The sequence below is a fragment of the Meriones unguiculatus genome, chromosome 11, assembly GCF_030254825.1.
Source record: "Meriones unguiculatus strain TT.TT164.6M chromosome 11, Bangor_MerUng_6.1, whole genome shotgun sequence".
Taxonomy (NCBI): Eukaryota; Metazoa; Chordata; class Mammalia; order Rodentia; family Muridae; genus Meriones; species Meriones unguiculatus.
Window position 1 is genome coordinate 91628464 of NC_083359.1, and position 16485 is coordinate 91644948.

The window sequence follows — 16485 nt, forward strand, 5'->3', positions numbered from 1 at the left end:
CAGCTCCTAGGGGCAAGTTTCATCTTCACCATCAGGAGACTACTTCTCCTCTTCCTCCTCCTCCTCCTCCTCCTCCTCCTCCTCCTCCTCCTCCTCCTCTTGCTCCTCTTTTTCCTCGTACTCCTCCACATTCTCCTGTTCTTCTTCCTCCCTTTCTCATCCTCCTTGTCCTCCTCTTCAACTTTTCCTCTTGGCACATTTCTCTCTCTTCTTCTTTTTCAGGTATTTCTTCTAATTCTTATTCCTTTTTTATATTTTTATTAATTACAGTTTATTCACTTTGTTTCCCACCTGTAGTTCCCTCCCTCCTCTCTTCCCAATCTCACCCTCTCTCCCTCTTCTCCACCCATGAACCTCCTCCAGTCCACTGAAAGAGGAGGTCCTCCTCCCCTTCCTTCTGATCCAATCGATCAGGTCTCATCAGGAGTGGCTGCATTGTCTTCCTCTATGGCCTGGTAAGGCTGCTCCCTCCTCAGGGGGAGGTGATCAAAAAGCAGGCCAATCAGTTCATGTCAGAGACAGTCCCTGTTCCCATTATTATGGAACCCACTTGGACACTGAACTGCCATGGGCTACATCTGTGCAGGGGTTCTAGTTTTTCTCCATGAATGGTCCTTGTTTGGAGTATCAGTCTCAGCAAAGACCCCTGTGCTCAGAATTTTTGGTCTGTTACTCTCCTTGTGGTGCTCCTGTCCTCTCCAGTTCTTACCCACTTCTTTCATAAGATTCCCTGTGCTCTGCCTAAAGTTTGGCTATGAGTCTCACATCTGCTTTGATACCCTGCAGGGTAGAGTCTTTCAGAGGCTCTCTGTGGTAGGCTCCTGTCCCATTCCCTGTTTTCTCCCTCTTCTGATGTCCATCCTAGTTGCCTTTCTGAATGAGGATTGAGGATCTTAGCCAGAGTCCTCCTTCTCGATTAGCTTCTTTATGAGTACAGATGTTAGTAGGTTTATCCTATATTATATGTCTAATATCCACTTATGAGTGAGTATATACCCTGTGTGTCTTTCTGATTCTGGAACACCTCATGCAGGATCATCTTTTCCAGTTCCCACCATTTGCCTGCAAGTTTCATGATTTCTTTGTTTTTTATTGTTGAGTAATATTCCATTGGGGAAATATACCACAATTTCTGTATCCATTACTTAACTGAGGGGCATCTGGGCTGTTTCCAGCTTCTGGCTATTCCAAATAAAGCTGCTACAAACATGGTTGAGCAAATGTCCTTGTTGTATACTTGAGCTTCTTTGGATATATGCCTAGAAGTGGTATAGCTGGGTCTTGAAGTAGCACTATTACTAATTGTCTGAGAAAGCGCCAGTTTGATTAACAATGTGGTTGTACAAGTTTACATTCCCACCAGCAATGGAAGAGTTTTCTCCTGTCTCCACATCCTCTCCAGCATGTGTTGCCACTGAGTTTTTTATCTTAGCCATTCTGATGGGTGTATGGTGAAATCTCAGGGTCATTTTGATTTGCATTTCCCCGGTAAGGATGTTGAGCATTTCTTTAAGTGTTTCTCTGCCATTCCATATTCCTTTATTGAGAACTCTCTATTTAGCTCTGTACCCATTTTTAATTGGATTACTTGATTTGTTGCTGTTTAACTTCTTGAGTTCTTTTTTTTCTTCTTCTTCTTCTTGAGTTCTTTATATATTCTGATATTAGCCTCTGTCAGATATAGGGTTGGTGAAGATCCTTTCGATCCTTTCCCAATCTGTAGGTAGTCGTTTTGTGTGTTTATAGGCCTTTCCTCTTAAGCAATTGCCCACACGCCAGCTTCAGGGATCACCTGGGTTTACATCAGCTGCCCTGCCATGCGCTGCGCCCTGCCCACTCTCTTTTCTACTCTGGGGTTGCTTAAATTATCTACTTCTTATTAACTACTGGTTTTTAAGGATAAGAAATAGGCCGTGCAGAGGTGGTGCAGCCTTTCAACCCAGCCCTGGAGAGGTAGAAGTTGAGGAAATCTTTGATTCACCCTGTGAGGGGCGTCTCTGTGTGTTCAATTCTGGGTTGTTAAACAGGCAGAGAGCTGAGCGCTGTGTGGATGTTAATGTTCTCCTGGAGCATCGCCTCCTCCTGTTGTGCAAACGCTCTTCCCGTCTCTGCACTGAGCCACTCCCAGACACACTGCCCGCCACAGCGCCCACACGCCAGCTTCAAGGATCTCCCGGTCTTATGGCGGATCTCTGCCCGCCCTGCCAGTCGGCTGCTGCCCCCCGCTCAGCGCATCCTCCTGGACCATAAGCTGGCTCCTGCCTCTTCTCCTCCGTATCTACACAACCCCAAAACTTCTGGGGGCTCCTTGGCTCGGGCGTGGGCACAGGTACAGACACGCCTTTGGTTATGAGAACTTGGAAAAACTAGGTACGCTGCGTTGGCCGGGAATCGAACCCGGGTCAACTGCTTGGAAGGCAGCTATGCTCACCACTATACCACCAACGCTGTGCATACAGTCCCCTGGACGGCCAACAGCGCCTTCCAGGTCGCCGACCCTTTTCCTGCGCTGCCCCACGACGGCCCCGACCCCCTCGCCAGCCGCCGTCTGCGCTCTTTCTCCCCCACGCGCGCCTCCCGCACGCACTCGCTGTCCTCCGGGCGCTCAGGCTCCTCTGCTGCCACCGCGTGAGCCAGGCGAGGCCACGGGGCCACGGGGACCGGGATCACCCAGGACCGCTGGGCCAGGTCCCCGCGCTCACCTGCCTGTGCCCACCGCTCGGGACCCGCGCGTCGCCCGCCCCTTCCCACACTCGCCGCCTCGGCGGGGCCTGGGGGGCGTCAGGGACGGCGCGTTCCGGGCGCCAGACACGGAGCTCGAGGGCCCGGGGGCCTGGCAGCCGCTGAGGCCGCCCCGCTAGCTAAAAAGATCGCCAGGTCTCCCCGTTGGGGAATCGAACCCCGGTCTCCCGAGTGACAGGCGGGGATACTCACCACTATAATAACGAGGACCGCGAGACCACCCTCCCCCACAGGCCCCGCCGGCGCCCTCGGCTCCTTCCCCGACGACCACGAGCCCCACCGGGCCTCGCTGACGGTGAAGCAGCGCCCGGGGCCCCGCCGACGGCCGCCGTCCAGGCTGCTCGCCCACGCCGGGGAGCCCTGCAGGGTCACAGCGCGGATCCGCCGGGACCTGGAGGGACTCCGTGTGCGCAATGACAACGAGGTGACACTGGGACGGGCGCAGCGGGTGGCGGTCGGAGGGCGAGGCCCATCCTCGGCGCCCAGCCCGCAGGAGGGCCCGGTCGTGTCCAGGGCCAGGGCATTTCCTCCTCTGTGCTCAGGATGGCCGAGCGGTCTATTGCGCTGCGTTCACGTTGCAGTCTCTTCTGGAGGTGTTGGTTCAAATCCCACTCCTGACAAGCTTTACTTTTTTTCCCATCCCACCCGACCCCGAGAAACCGCATCTGTGCAGGCCTGTGCCTAGAGGAGAGCAGGATCCTCTCAGCATCCGCCAAACTCTGCTGCTCGGGAGTCGCCACCACCTTCTCCGAAAAGAGAACCTCTCCTGCACTAGGCTCTGCATGAGCTTAGACACACACACACACACACACACACACACACACACACACACACTTCTACCGCCTCCTCCTTCCTTCTCCCTTCTCCATCCTTTTCTTCTTCTCCTTCAACCTGCTCACACTAGATAGGAGAGAAAAGAAGATAGAGATGAAAGGGGGTGGCCTAATGGTTGGACTTCTGCATGCTGATGAGGTGCCTTCAGCTCCTAGGGACAAGCTGAATACTGGCACGGCATGGGTGGTTCAGTGGTAGAATTCTCGCCTGCCACGCGGAGGCCCGGGTTCGATTCCCGGCCCATGCAGAGACCACCTCCTTTTGGAGACCTCTGAGGTCCACAGTGCGCTGACCTCCAGACCTCCGAGCTTCTGCGGCCTCTCCTCACCTCAGCCTCACTCTTCCACAGCTACAGCCCCCGCTCCCTTCCCAGTCCACTCTTTGCCTCCCCTCACACACTAGTGCCAGGCCCTATCTCCATTCAGGAGGTGACCCCTACCCCACCCAGACCTCAGGACTCCCATCCTAGAAGGCCATCCCCACACAGCGTCCCTCTTCCAATGGGCTCTTCTCCAATCCCTAGTTGTGCCTCCTTTGCTCAGAGGCAAGTCAGTGTGTTCAAGAGGGTGCCTTCTTGCCCCTCGCCTCTTAGCACCACAACAAACCGACAGGAGCCAGAGGGGCCAGGGGTTATGGAGTAGATTCACAACAGGGCGCCGAATCCTTCTGGCCTCTTTTCTAGGACCTAGAGGAACTCTCGGGTCTCTGCGTCCTGCATCCTCTTGTTCCTCCGAATGGGAGGGCTGGGGGAAGAGACAGACCCAGACAGTGCCCATAGACAGGGAAAAGGGAAGCCACTGTGCTGCCCAGGGAGGCACAAGGGTCATGAACTTATACTGGCATTCTGAGACCTGGCCTCCTTTTGGCTGCTGTGCTGGGCATCCTCACCACCCGGGCCTGCCAGCCCTCCAGCTCCCTCTGCCCATAGACTCTGTCCCGAAAACCTCCTCCAGCCTCCCAGAAGTTGCACCCTGTGCCACTTCCCTGACTCTGTATGACTGGACTCCTGCTATGCTTGCGGGTTCTGCTTTCTTCCACCCTTCACAGCCCTTTTCTTCTTCTCCTTCGACCTGCTCACACTAGATAGGAGAGAAAAGAAGATAGAGATGAAAGAGGGCAGCCTTATGGTTGGACTTCTGCATGCTGATAAGGTGCGTTCAGCTCCTAGGGGCAAGTTTCATCTTCACTATCAGGGTATTTAACTTCTTCTTCTTCTTCTTCTTCTTCTTCTTCTTCTTCTTCTTCTTCTTCTTCTTCTCCTTCTCCTTCTCCTTCTTCTTCTTCATCTCTTCTCCTCCCCTCCTCTTCCACCTCCTCATCTTCCTCCTCCTTCTCCTCTGTGTTGTCCTCCTGTTCTTCTTCATCCCTTTCCTCCTCCTTGACCTTTTCCTCTCAGCACCTCTCTCTCTTCTTCTTCATGTATTTCTTCTAATTCTTATTATTTTTCTCCATCTTTCTCTTTTACATCTCCTCCTGCTTCTCCTCCTCTTTTTAATTATATTAATGTTTTCCTCCTTCTTCCTTTTTTATTTCTGCTTCTTCTTTTCCATCTTCTCTTTCACCTCCTTCCCCTTCTTCCTTCTCTATTACTTCTTCTTTTCCTCTTCATTTTCTCTTTCTTCTTCTTCCTCCTCTATTTGTTCTCCATTTCCTATTTCTTTTTCTTCTTCCTTCCTCTTCTTCTCCCTCTCCTACTTCTACTTTGTCAATTCACGACTGCTTAACTACTTAACTACAACCACCTTCAACAAACAGCAAGCACCAACCACCCAACAGTCCAGCCCTTCATATACCCCCTGGAATGTATCAGAACTCCCCGCACCATTGCAGAAACGGTGTGCAGCTGGAAAAATCCTGTCACTGCTGGAGCGTATGGCCAGACCTAAGCAGTGGCTAGGAAGCAGTCTCATACCTCCACGCCTAGGATTAACACAAAAATCATGCTCATAATATTTCAGGGTTTCCTAAAGAAACCCAAATCCCCACCTTCTCACTACCGTCCTAACAATCACAGGTCAGGTAGTTTGTCTCCTCAGACTAGATGGTCTCTCCTCCAAGGCTCCTGCTTCCCTTGCTGGTTATCCCAAGGTACCAGCCTCTCTAAGACCCTCGACTTCATTGGCTGCAGCCTCTGCTGGGCTCTCTTTGGTGCTGCTGTCCCTGCCAACGTGGAGGTGCCAAGCCTGGGCTGCTCTCCGGGACCCCTTCCATTTGCAGTGGGGCTTCCTCTGCATCTGAGGCTGAACCTTCAGGAATGTCCTGTCTCAGCCTCTCCTCCCAGGACTCCAGCCACGCCCTCTATCCCCAAGCCTCAGCTGCTGTCTGGGCTCCATCCCATCACCCTTTCAGGCCACCACAGCCTGGCTGGCTCCTACACTTTCTCCAAATGCCTGGCTAGCATCAGATACAGCCCGGCTACCTGTGCAACACAGCGTGTGTGTGCTGACCTTCAGGAGATCCTCCCAGAGGATTGCAGCCCAGTGGTGCTGCTGTCTTCTCCATCACGGCTGGCGTCCCTGCTCCAGCTGAACACTGGCAAGGACTGTCCCCGCACAGCCGAGGTTTCACCTTGCTGGTCTCATGCTCATTAGTTATCCTGTCCTGTGGGAGTTCAACAGGGTTCTAAGGGTGTGTGTGTGTGTGTGTGTGTGTGTGTGTGTGTGTGTATGTATGTAAAGAATGGTATGGAACAGAGACTCGAAGAAGGCGGCCAAGTCTGTTTGTCCGATCAAAGCCTCATTTATTAGAAATTCTTACCCAACTTATACAGGGAGAAGGCAGGAAAGGGGGAAGGCTAATTTACTGCTGCAGGAGACAGGAAGAGTGTGTTCATGGCTTGAATATTGCACCTGCAAGATAGCACAAGGATGTTTTCTTAAGATGCCTCATGGAAAAAAAAAAAAAAAAGATGTCTCAGGGATGCTCTAAGACTAACAGACGGATGTCCTCACAAATCTATCACCCATGACTTAGGGTCCTAGATAACTCTTGCACTAATTAGCTTTAGGTCTCCACCAAATGACCTTTGCTCACTATTTAGGCTTTGGCTTCAGTAAATAGCTTTGGCTCCCGACAATTAGTCACAGATGATCTTCACACCGAGCTGATTGTGACCACAGACTCTATTCAAAACAAAAAGGGACCCATCGCAGTCTATTGGGGATTCCCAAGTGGCCCTCTGAAAGGAACCTCATGATCCAGGCCTCCCTCCTGTCCTCTGAATTCCTCTCAACATTCAACATTCTCTTGCAAACTTTCCCAGGAGAGCACAGGGAGGCTGGGGCATTCTTGGAGCTCCTACACAGGACAGTGAGCAACACCTATGTCGTTCTAACGTTTGCCCTAGATATACCGCCTCTCCTGGAATCCAGGACACAAGACACCTGCACAGGGGTGGCACGCTCTGGCCACAACTCCCCCGACCTGAACAGCTCCCCTACCTACCCGCATCCGGGCCATCCCGCACAGGCTCGCCTGCAGGCCCCTGCTATGGAGCCATTTCCTCAGTTCAGAGTCCCTGTTCACGCAGAGGTGTCAAGTGAAAAACACCTAAACTGGCACAGAACCACAGGATCCTTGAGTCGTGGATCCTTGCGGTTGGCACACAGCGCCCTCTGCTGGACACCTGCAAGCCGATTCTTGCCCGTTGTCTGTTTCCCACTGATGCTCTCCCCAAACAGAGGTGCCCCGGGCGCGCTCAGCGGGACAGACCTTTCCCCGACCCTGGTGCTCTGCTCAGGACTGGGAGGGCTTCAGGGCAGGAGTGGGGTGGAGGCGGGGGAGGGAATGGCAGAGTCTGTGCTCCCCGGGATCTGCCAGCTCCTCCCACTGTGCCTCTGCGTGAGGTGGAGTCAGCCCACCGCTCAGCACTGAGGATCCGACTCTGCCCCGGAGTGCCCGGACAGGTCGGACCGAGGGGACCGGGCAGGGAACGCCACCGCTGGGCAAGAGGTTCCGCTCCAACTTCCCGACTCACACTCACACCAGCGTCCCCACTCCCCACCCCTGTGGCCAAGGATTCCACGAAACAACCTCCTGGCTTGGCCTCTGCACGCCCGAGCAGCTCTATGGGCTGGAAGGGAAATCATGGCACATCTGTGCCTGTGACACTGGCTGCAGTCACCACACCGTGGGTATTCAGCTTTGCTGGGGACATAAGGATCCACACGAACAACTCCCCAGGGGTTCCAGATTCACCCCCCAACATCCTCACTGTCTGGCCTCCACCCCACCAATCACCACCAGCACCAGCACCATCAGCTCCAGAACCATCAGCACCAGCACCATATTCCGATCACCAATATTCCCTGGGGTTCTTCAGAGCGGTATTCCATTATGTGTTTGCACGTATCTCTTCTACCTCCATGCCTCCCTCCTGTCCATCTGTCTGTCTGTCTGTCTCTGTCTCTCTCTGCGTCTGTCTGTGTGTGAAATGAACGAAATCTCTACAGTTGTTTGAAGCTGACGTTCCTCGTGAGGAGTCCAGGGAAGCTGACAGGGAGCATGTGAAGCCTGAGACGTTAGAGATGCAGGTGAGACAGGTGAGGCAGGAGAGGCAAGTGGGTGGGGTCAGCTAGAGGGTGTGTTGCAGACCGAAGAGCATGGGATCAGGCCCTGGAGTCAGGGACTCAGGGAGGGGATGAGGGTTGGTGATTTGGGGCTTGTGTCTGAGGGAATGGCGGGAGTGTGATATGCCCAGTGTGTTGGCTGGGCGTGAGGAGATGCAGCAATGCTGAGGCGGCAAGCTGTAAAGTTGTTTGGAGGTGGAGAGCGTTGGTGGATGCTTCCAGTGGGAAAAGGATGCTGTGTGCAGGGAGGGTGTCTATGAGGCCGCAGGTGTTGATAAAAATAAGGGCAATGTTACATGAGGTGTGGAGAGACAGCAGAGGAAGGACAAAATGCACTCTTCCCTGACCGGGAATCGAACCCGGGCCGCGGCGGTGAGAGCGCCGAATCCTAACCACTAGACCACCAGGGAGCGTTGATGTGCTTTTCCCGCCTTCCCTTCCTGGAGGAACATCAAGAGCCACTCTCAGACACAACGACAGCCACTCTCCGACCCGGCGCCCTCATGCCAGCTTCAGGGACCGCCCGGGCTTACAGCTCCCGCCCTGCCCATCTCTGCCCATCCCTGCCCTCACTCCGGCCCCTGCCCACTGAGGCGTCAGGGGGAAGTGGCGCCCCCTCCCGGACCGGACACCCGCTCCTGCCTCTGCTCCCGATCAGCACAACCGCCAAACGTCTGGCGCCTCCTTGACCCGGGCGCGCGCTCTGGCACAGGCTGAGAAGTGCCAGACGGGGCCCTTGGGTCCTGGACTTTGACAAAACGTGGACGACCCCGCGCTGGCGCTGAGCCTTCGGGCCTGGAGCTTGGGCCCAAGGGGCAGAGTCCCCGGGCCGCCCCGTTGGCTAAAAAAATAAATAAAGGCCTGGTCTCCCCGTCGGGGAATCGAACCCCGGTCTCCCGCGTGACAGGCGGGGATACTCACCACTATACTAACGAGGACCGAGACAATGATGACCCCACACACACGCGGTCCCAGAGCATCTCTCTTCGACTGGCCTCAGCCCCCACAGGCTCCCTCGGCTCTGTCCCCCGACGACCACGACCTCCACGCACAGCCAAGGAGCCTCCGGGACGTGCAGCCGCCACCCCGGGCGTGGAGCCGAATTCCCGTGTATTGGGCCTGGGGGAAGTGGAGCGAGGAGAAGGCCCGTCCTGAGCACGCGCACAGTCCAGCCGGGCGGCCCGGTGCCAGCGCCTTCCTCCAGCAGAGAACCTGGTCCTCGCCCACCACCACCCCAAGCCGCACTCGGCGGCCCAGCCTCTCGCCAGATCCATTCCCTGCGCCTCCTGCGGGAGCGCATCTTGCTGGGCTCTGGACGTGCAGGCTTCATCTCTGCACGAGCCTTAGACACACACACACACTCACACTCACACACACACTCTCACACACACACTCACACTCACACACACACACTCTCACACACACACACATCACACACACACAAACACACACACTCACACACACACACACACACACACACATTCATACACACACATACACACACACACTCCCTACCACCTCCTCCTCCCTTCTCCCCGCACCCCTCTTGGTGCTCCCAGCGTCGTCCTCCCGCCGGTCGCCACCCGGACCCGGAGCTGGCGCGAGGCGGGGCCCGCGGCATCGCAGTCTGGGCTCTGCCTGAGCGTTGCTCCGGCCCCGACGGCCTCCTCCCGGCCCCGGTGCCCTGGACCCCGCTCTCCTCCCGCCCCCGCTTCCCAAACGCGAGCCTAGAGGCGCGGACGCCGGCTCCAGGGCGGTGGCGGCGGGGTCGGAGGTGGCGGCGGGGTGGGAGGTGGCGGCGGGGTCGGAGGTGACGGTGGCATCCGGGGCGTGGGCGGCCCGGGGAGGGGCCCAGGCGTCAGTCCGGAGCCCGGACTCTCTGCAGCCCTCTCCCTGGCCTGCAGGGTCCATTCCCAGGGGCTCTCGGGGAAAGAGCAGCTCGCGGTGCTGAGACCTTCGGGGCGCACAGCCTGTGGACGCGTCAGAAGCTGAATACATGCACAGCATGGGTGGTTCAGTGGTAGAATTCTCGCCTGCCACGCGGGAGGCCCGGGTTCGATTCCCGGCCCATGCAGAACCCAGTCTCTTTTAGTTCGAAGGTCTGTGAGGCGCACAGTGCTCGACACTGGAAGTGTCTCCAGCTGCGCCCCAGAGGCTCCAACGCCTGTCCTCACCTCAGGCCCAATTCCCCTGACAGTCTTCTTCAAAGCACACTGGCCCCAGCACCTAGCTCCTCCCAGCCCCCTACCCCGCACACCGCAGGACTCCCACCCTAGAAGGCCATCCCCAGCGTCCCCTCTTCCAAGGACTCTTCTCCAGTCCGGAAACAAGTCCTTAGTTGTGCCTCCTTTACTCAGAAGCCAGTGAGCATGCACAAGAGTGTGCCTTCCTGCCCCTAGCCATCTTCTCTCCAAGCCAACTTGCCCAGACTGGAGTTAGGGCAGAATGGAGCGTGGATCCACCAGCAGGGTGCCCAATCCTCCGGGTTTCTTTTCTGGGACTTGGAGGTGGGAACCCCGGAACTCTCAGGTCTCTGCATCCTGCCAGAGCCTGCCAGAGCCCTCGCCCCATGGGGCATCCGCTGTGACTTTGGCCCTTCTGGCCACTCCTCCATGTCCTCTGTATGGGGGGGTGGGCTGCGGGGAGAGATAGACCCACACCCAGACCCAGACCCAGACCCAGACAGAGAGACATGCCCATACACACTATAGGGAAGCCGACCTGCTGCCCAGGGAGGCACAAGCACCCACAATTCAATCGAAGGTCCCTCCTGCCACCCCTTGCGGGTCACGAACTGACCACTGGCGCTCTGAGACCTGGCCTCCTGCAGGCTGCTGTGCTGGGCATTCTCACCACCGGGGCATGGTTCTGCTTTTGCTGGTCCTGCTGCTGGTCCTGGTGCTGGTGGTGCTGTTAACCAAGCAGCACCAGTTCCAGGTCTAAAGTCCAGATCTTAGTTGATCTTGCTATTGGGATCCAACACAAAAAAGCGAAAGCAACTTGGAGTGAGAATGATTCATTTCTTATTATTGCTCATAAGTCCTCCTGGAGCATGGCCTCCTCCTATTGTGCAAACGCTCTTCCCGTCTCTGCACTCAGCCACTCCCAAACACACTGCCCACACGCCACAGCGCCCACATGCCAGCTTCAAGGATCTCCCGGTCTCACCTCTCCTGCTCTGCCCCGCCTTGTCAGTTGGACCCTGCCGGATGCCACTTTGCCAGGAAGCCGGGCGCGCTCTCCCAGACCAGACGACAGCTCCTGCCTCTTCTCCTCCTGCTGCGCACAAACTCAAAACTTCTGGTGATTCCTTGGCTCTGGCCCGCACTCTTGTCTGAGACCCGCCCGACAGGGACCCTGGGTCCGGGAACTTGGCAAAAGTTAGATACGCTGCGTTGGCTGGGAATCGAACCCGGGTCAACTGCTTGGAAGGCAGCTATGCTCACCACTATACCACCAACGCCGTCTGTCCAATCCCGTGGACGGCCACCAGCGCCTTCCAGGTGGGCGACCCGACCCCTTCCCTGCACAGTCCCACGACAGCCCCGACCCCCTCGCCAGCCGCCGTCTGCGCTCTTCCTCGCCCACGTGCTCCTCTCGCACGCACTCGCTGTCCTCTGGGCGCTCTCGGCTCCTGGCTGCTGCCACCGCACTCCAGGCCAGGCCACGAGACCACGGGGCCCGGGATGACCCAGGACTGCTGGGCCAGGTCCCCGCGCTCACCTGCCTGTGCCCACCGCTCGGGCCTTGCGGGTGGACAGCCTCTTTCCACACTCGCCCACCGCTCGGGCCTTGCGGGTGGACAGCCTCTTTCCACACTCGCCGCCTCGGCGGGGCTTGGGGGGCCTCGGGGCCAACCCTCTGGCTAAAAAGGATCACCAGGTCTCCCCGTCGGGGAATCGAACCCCGGTCTCCCGCGTGACAGGCGGGGATACTCACCACTATACTAACGAGGACCGCGATGACTCTTTCCTCCCCCACACCGAGACCCACCATCGCTCTCCGCTCGGCCTCATCCCCTCCGGCTGACTCGGCTCCGTCCCCCGACGACCACGACCTCCGCGCCCAGCCCGGGAGCTTCCGGGAAGCGCAGCCGCCACCGCCTCCTCCTCCGGACGCAGAGCCGCGGCCCCAGGCACCGCGCGTGGCCGAGCCCCTGCCCCGCCGGGCCGCAGAGCCGGGGCTGACGACGGAGCAGCGCCCCGGGCCCCGCCGACGGCCGCCGTCCAGGCTGCTCGCACTCGCCGGGGCGCCCTGCGGGGTCACAGCGCGGATCCGCCAGGACTGGGGGTGAGATGGTCGAGGCGCACAGCCTTGGGCGTGTTAGGTGACAAGTGTGGGCACAGCGCGGGGGGTTCACTGGCAGAATTCTCGCCGGCCACGCCGGAGGCCCGGGTCTGTCTCTCGGCCCAGGCAGAGTCCAGTCCCTATTGCTTCAGAGGCCCCCAGTGCCGGACTCCAGCTACAGCGCTGGCCATTCTCGGCCTCCCCTGAGCACACCAGGGCCAGCACCGAACTCCTACCAGGAGCCTCCTCTCAGCCGACCCCGACACACCCACGCCTCAGCACCCCCACCCTAGAGGACCGTCCAAGGGATTCTTTTCTGGCTTGGGTGGACGTGTCTGTGCCTGAACCATTTCCCAGTGTTGATTTCCATCCACTGCACAATTCAGTCCGAATTCCTTTCCATGCCTGGCTTGTCCCAGTCCACGGACCTTGGCCTCTTCATTTGGTCCTGAGTCCCCCATTGTTGGAACCCCATGTTCCTGAGCCAGGTAGTGTCCCAGCCCGATGTGCACTGCCAACCCTCACAGCTTCTGATCTTCGCGGCTGTCTTCAGGGCCAGTGTCGAGGCCCTTTCCTTTTTCGCTTGCAACCCTGTGTCCATTATTCACTCTTGTGAAGAGATTCAGCCAGGTCTTGAGTCCTCTTGTTATACCAGGATCACAGGACCCTCAGACACCACCAGGAGACAACTCAATGCCAGATCAAGAGAGCTTTATTACAAGAGCGATCGAACTCGGGACCCAAGTCTCACTGAAGTGGGACCCTGAGCCCTGAGTGAGCAGGGTTTTTAAAGGGAAAAACTGCAAGCAGGAGGTTTCCATGACAGCAAGCAGGCAGATTCATGGCTTGACCTTACACGATTGGGTAAAATCCATGGGGACAACGTAACCTTTTACATAATCACAACTGTCGTTCTTCTAAACTACATCTGGAACATTGGGGAGAATCTTCCCAACCGATTCTCATTAATTATTATTATTTTCTATCAAGTATTTAGTCTGTGATTTTTCCTGGAGGCTGTTGCTAGGAGAGTTGACTTTGTTTTCTGCCTACTGCATATTCTGTGATATTTCCTGGTACCTTGAGTTCAGCTCCCGGTCAAGATGGCTCCTCATTTCAAAATGGAGTCACCCAGGCTAATTTAAACTCTTCACCTTCCTGCTAACTATGAAAATCGCTCTCATCTCCACATTCATTGGTAGATTTCAACGTACTGGCAACAGGGTGGCTGCTCCTACAGGTTTCTTCTTGTCCCTCTCAGGCACATCCCGACTTCCTGGCCCCCCTCCCATTGTGCTGTCCTTCCATTTCCTGGCATAGACTTCTTTTCATGTGACCAAAACCAGCCCCTGGTTTTTTGTTTTTTGTTCTTTGTTTTGTGCTGTTTTCATGCCTCATCACGGCAGTTTGGTGGTTAAATGAGGTCCATTAAGCAGACATCGGCACTTTTTTCTATTGTGCCTGTGACCTCTCCTGCACTGGCTTTTGTCCTACCTTCTCCTTCTAGTTGTGTGTGCTCTTGGTGGAGATTGCCTTAGATCCCATAGGAAAGGAGTTGTTATGCTCAATCAACTCATGTCTCTAAGCACTGGCAGGCCCATCTCTCCAGCTATGTTACACTGTGGTCGGTTAAGTCTGTTGTCAGTCAGATCTGCTGGTGACAATTCTCTTCTAATGGCCCCATTGAGTCTTTACCTGGCTAGTAATGAGAGATTGCTAGTTAGGTCTCATGGATTTCCCATGAGACATCTTTAACCATGGAGTCTTACTATCAGTCTTCTTGTGTAGTCTTTATGCATCCTAGGTCTCCTTGGCCAATAAGCCACAGGCAGATAGCCACCCCTCCCCCCAAGTGCACTTGAAGTTTTATTTTACAACCTCATGAGCTCAGGGTGCTGTGTCCTGTGGAGACTGCCTTTGTGTAGGCTCTTAAACTTGTCTTTACTGTTATGTTTTGTTTTGTTTTCCAGGGATTCAGTAAATCTGCAAGATCCTTAAGTGACCAGATAGTGTAACAAAATCTGCCTACAAAGGGTAGGCAGCATCTCTGAAGGCCCCCTCATCTGTTCCAAATGAGTGTTAATAGGACTTGGGCAGTCAAAAAATAAAAAATAAAAAAAACCCACAACCTATAGGAAGTCCCAATACCACAACCTATAGGAAGTCCCACCCTGGGCAGACCTGTGCCTAGAGGAGAGCATCCTCTGAATATTCGACACCTTCTGCTGCTCGGAGCCGGTGGGGTGCGCGGTGGAGGTGAGGGGTGGCGAGGTGTGGCGTTGGGGGGCTGTGGTGGTCGCGTTGCTCCCCCTGGGGGAAGTGGAGGGAGGAGAAGGCCGGTCCCCAGCACACACATAGTCCAGCCAGGCGGCCCGGTGCCAGCGCGTTCTGCCAGCAGAGAACCTGGTCCTCGCCCACCACCACCACCCCAAGCCGCACTCGGCGGCCCAGCCTCTTGCCAGATCCATTCCCTGCGCCTCCTATGGGAGCGCATCTTGCTGGGCTGTGGTCCTGCAGGCTTCTTCTCTGGACGAACCTTAGACACACACACACACACACACACACACACACACACACGCACGCACGCACACACGCACACGCCACCCTACCACCTCGCTGGTGTTGAGACTGTGTAGGCGAACAGCCTGTGGGCACCTCAGAAGTTCATTTACAGCACAGCATGCTTGGTTCAGTGGTAGAATTCTTGCCTGCCACGTGGGAGGCCCGGGTTCTATTCCCGGCCCATGCACAGCCCAGTCCCTTTTAGTTCAGAGATCTGTGAGGCTGCACAGCTCCTGGACACTTCCAGCTGCTCTGCGGATCTCCAAGGCTCTAACCCCTGTCCTCACCTCAGCCATACAGGCCCCCACTGCTTTGCTTTGTCCCTAGTTGTTCCTCCTTTCCTCAGAAGCTAGTCAGCATCACAAGAGTGTGTCTTCTTCCCCCTAGCCATCTTCGCTCCATGTCAAATTGTCCTGGACTGGAGCCAGGGCAGCATGGATCCCCACCATCCCTCCGGGTTTCTTTTCTGGGACCTGGATGTGGGCAACCCAAACTCTCTGTCTCTGCATCCTGCTAGCTCCTGCCAGAGTCCATGGGGCATCCGCTGTGACTTTGGCTCTTCTGGCCACTCCTCCATGTCCTCTGTACCGGTGGGTGGGCTGCGGGAAGAGACAGACCCATACCTAGACCCAGACAGAGAGACACACCCATACACACTAAAGGGAAGCCGACCCGTTGCCCAGGGAGGCACAAGTACGCATAATTCAATGGAAGGTCCTCTTGCCATCCCTTGAGGGTCACGAACTGACCACTGGCGCTCTGAGACCTGGCCTTCTTCCGGCTGCTGTGCTGGGCATCCTCACCACCGGGCGTGCCAGCCCTCTCTAGCTAGCTCCCTCTGCCATAGACTCTGTCCCGCACACCTCCTCCAGCCTCCCAGCAGCTGCACCCTGTGTCCTTTCTTCCCGGCCCACCCCTCTGTGCCCTGGACTGCGCTGGATATCACCAAGGAAAGCCTTCACCCCTCAGTCACTGAGACACACCACTTACCTACCTCCTGCCCACCTTCCCGGAGAAAGGTCCTTTCTCACCTCAGGCAACTGCCTGGCCACTTCCCCTGTCAGCCCGAGGAGCCTGCTCTCTGCCTTGGACAAAGGCGAGTGGGAGTGGTTGGGCCACTGCAGCTTTGTGGGAAAGAGAGCCCAGCAGTCTAGGGTTGACTTTGGGGAGCAGTCACAGCTCAGAGCAGACAGCTGAGCAGGAGAGACAGGGTGGTGCTGCAGGGGGATGGGGCCGTTTCCCCTGTGCTGCTGCTGCTGCTCTTGCTTCTGCTTTTTGCTGGTCCTGCTGCTGGTCCTGGTTCTGGTGGTGCTGGTGATCAAGCAGCACTAGTACCAGGTCCAAGGTCCAAGTCTTAGTTGATCTTGCTATTGGGATCCAACACAAAAAAATGAAAGCAACTTGGAGTGAGAATGGTTCATTTCTTATTATAGCTCATAAGTATCACACTGGGGGAAGTAGGGGAAAGGGGAGAATGTGGAATGGAGCCAGA

General features: G+C 56.3%; 7 non-coding genes across 7 annotated transcripts; 2 read left to right on the plus strand and 5 right to left on the minus strand.

Moving 5' to 3' along the window:
- Positions 1-2376: 2376 nt before the first annotated feature.
- On the minus strand, positions 2377-2448 carry Trnag-ucc (transfer RNA glycine (anticodon UCC)). The gene has a single exon. It is a non-coding gene; the product is annotated as a tRNA-Gly (tRNA).
- A 1305-nt stretch (positions 2449-3753) lies between these two features.
- Positions 3754-3823, plus strand: Trnag-gcc (transfer RNA glycine (anticodon GCC)). The gene has a single exon. It is a non-coding gene; the product is annotated as a tRNA-Gly (tRNA).
- A 4659-nt stretch (positions 3824-8482) lies between these two features.
- Trnae-cuc (transfer RNA glutamic acid (anticodon CUC)) lies at positions 8483-8554 on the minus strand. The gene has a single exon. It is a non-coding gene; the product is annotated as a tRNA-Glu (tRNA).
- Positions 8555-9010: 456 nt separating this feature from the next.
- Trnad-guc (transfer RNA aspartic acid (anticodon GUC)) lies at positions 9011-9082 on the minus strand. The gene has a single exon. It is a non-coding gene; the product is annotated as a tRNA-Asp (tRNA).
- Positions 9083-10147: 1065 nt separating this feature from the next.
- Trnag-gcc (transfer RNA glycine (anticodon GCC)) lies at positions 10148-10218 on the plus strand. The gene has a single exon. It is a non-coding gene; the product is annotated as a tRNA-Gly (tRNA).
- Positions 10219-11535: 1317 nt separating this feature from the next.
- On the minus strand, positions 11536-11607 carry Trnag-ucc (transfer RNA glycine (anticodon UCC)). The gene has a single exon. It is a non-coding gene; the product is annotated as a tRNA-Gly (tRNA).
- A 421-nt stretch (positions 11608-12028) lies between these two features.
- Trnad-guc (transfer RNA aspartic acid (anticodon GUC)) lies at positions 12029-12100 on the minus strand. Its single transcript has one exon. It is a non-coding gene; the product is annotated as a tRNA-Asp (tRNA).
- Positions 12101-16485: the final 4385 nt, after the last annotated feature.